This window comes from Hyperolius riggenbachi, chromosome 3, assembly GCF_040937935.1.
Source record: "Hyperolius riggenbachi isolate aHypRig1 chromosome 3, aHypRig1.pri, whole genome shotgun sequence".
Taxonomy (NCBI): domain Eukaryota; kingdom Metazoa; phylum Chordata; class Amphibia; order Anura; family Hyperoliidae; genus Hyperolius; species Hyperolius riggenbachi.
The window spans coordinates 6052314-6055094 of NC_090648.1; positions in this window are offsets into that span (position 1 = coordinate 6052314).

Below are 2781 nucleotides of genomic sequence, written 5' to 3' on the forward strand. Positions count from 1 at the left end.
AGAGAGGGAGAGAGAGAGGGAGGGAGAGAGAGAGGGAGAGAGAGGGAGGGAGAGAGGGAGAGGGGGGGAGGGAGTGAGGGAGAGAGAGAGGGAGGGAGAGAGAGAGGGAGAGAGAGGGAGGGAGAGAGACTCTCAATCACACCCCTCCCTGGATACCCTCAGAGATTGTTTGTCTAATCTAGAGATAGACTTCACCCTCTTCAGAGAACAATATCAAAGAAGCCAAGGTGTGAAAAATGCAAATGACCAACTGAGAGAAGAACTAGCCAGGCTGAAATCTGAGCACACTGAAGCTCTGTGTGATATCAAAGCATCTCTTCAACAACTGCAGGAGGAGAACTCACAGCTTAAGGAGGAGATCCGGAAAATACAGATATTAAATCAGCCAAAAGAAGAGGTGACAACAAAATGTACAAGGGTTCCCACAAGCCCTGCGCTGATTGAGGACTGCACTGTACACCACACACAAGAAACAGTAAACACCAAAGACCACCACAGCCAGCTGGACCCCTCCCCAAATGCTACCAACACATGCCCACCCAACACCCCAGAGCCCAGCCACTGCCAGCCAGACCCCTCCCCAAATGCTGCCAAGACTGCCCCACCCAACACTCCAGAGCTTAAGCCTAAACACCAAGCAAATGGCTCCTATAGACCTCGCAGCCCTGACATTGTGCTGATTATAGACTCTAATGGGACATACCTGGACATAAAGAGACTCTTTCCAGGGAAGAATGTCATTAAAATCACCTGCTCAACTATTAAACAAGTAGCAGGGGTCATTAATGAGCCTCATTTCACTGACCCAAAACATCTCATCCTGCACACCGGGACCAATGACATTAAACAAAACACCATAGACCAAGAAACCATCACAGACAAACTGTCACAAATTGCAAAAAGGGCACAGCTGAAATTCCCCAATACAAAGATTATCCTCTCTTCCCTGCTCCCAAGAAAAGATATCTCTCACCAGACAATCCAACAAATCAATGCAAAGCTGGCCTCCCATCTCAGATCCTCACCAGGCATACAACTGGCACAGCACATCACAATCTCAGCTCACCACCTGTACAACAACAAGCACCTTAGCAAACAAGGAGTCAGCCTCCTTGCAAAGGAGTTTAAGGACATGGTACTTAATAGACCTCAGAGACCCCAAGATAGACCTAATCCAACACACAGATGGCAAACTCCAATAAAGCGTTACCAAAGAGAGCCGCCACAAACACAACAAATGCGGAGGAAACCGCCTGACCCACAATGGCAACACGGAACAAGGGAGGACAGAAACACGGCGGAAATCAGGACTTTGTGTAGCACTTTATATAGTATACTGATGCGACACCCCGATAATATTGAGTCCTATGACAATCCCTGCTCATTACAAGGTATACAGACCCAAAATGACATCACTCATTATCAGTAGCTGGAACATTCAAGGGCTGAATGCCTCAGCTTTTGGATGCAAAACAAATGATCCAGACTTTAAAAAGAGACTTGAAAACATTGATATTCAAATCCTCCTGGAGACATGGACCCGGGCAGAGGATGAATCTCTCGCACCCATGGGATACAGGGAATTCTCTGTATCTTCACAGAAAAACAAGAACGTTAAACAGGGTCGTCGTTCAGGAGGCATACTAATCTGGTACAAGGAGGAGCTTACAGAGCACATTAAAGCTATCAAACGAGGAGACAGCCACATCTGGATCAAAATAAACAGCTCCATCCTCACCTCTCAGTCTGACATGTACCTGTGTGCAGCATATATCCCCCCCAACAGAGTCCCCTTACTACAAACCTGACATCTATGAGGTCCTACAAAGAGAAGCCAGCCACTTCCAGTCTCAGGGCAGAGTGCTCATCTATGGAGACCTCAACGCCAGAACAGGCACAGAGAAGGACTATCTGACCTCTGAGGGAAACACATACATACTTGGAGGAGAGAGCTACTACCAGGAACCAATGCAGACAGCAAGAAACAGCTATGACAAGACAGTAAACAAAAGTGGGAAAGCCCTGTTGAACCTGTGCCGGAGCCTCGGCCTATACATAATGAATGGGCGAACCAGGGGTGACTCTCTTGGGAGATTTACTATGAACTCACATGTAGGCAGCAGTGTGGTAGATTATGCTGTCACAGACACAGACCCCATAAACATCAATGCCCTCATAGTCACCCCTGAAACACACCTGTCAGACCACAACCAAATCCTGCTGTACCTGAAATCCACCGATAAACCAACCACACAGCAACCTCACTAGAACGGTCTCTACAAGCTGCCACCATCCTTCAAATGGCCCAAAGAGTCTGCCATCAAATTCACCAACATGACCAACACTGCCAAAATCCAAGAACTGCTGACAAACTTTCATACCAACCTATATGAACCAAACCAACAAGGTGTCAACCATGCAGTGAAGGACTTCAGCAACATCTTATATAACATGGCAGTACTCGCCGGCCTCAAGCAGACCAACTTTAAGAGATCCACAAATAAACAGTCCCAAAAATGGTTTGACAGTGAATGCAAGGCTCTACGTAATTCTCTAAGGGCAGCCTCTAACCAAAAGCACAGAGACCCCAACAACCAGGACCTAAGGGAAGCCCATGACCACCTACAGAGACAATACAAAGACACCCTCAGGCGGAAAAAACAGAGCCACATCTCCCACAAACTCCAACAGCTGGAGGACTCCCTCCAAGACAACTCATTCTGGGAGACCTGGAACCACATTGGGACAAAGCCCAAGAAAAGCCCTCTACACATCCAAAAT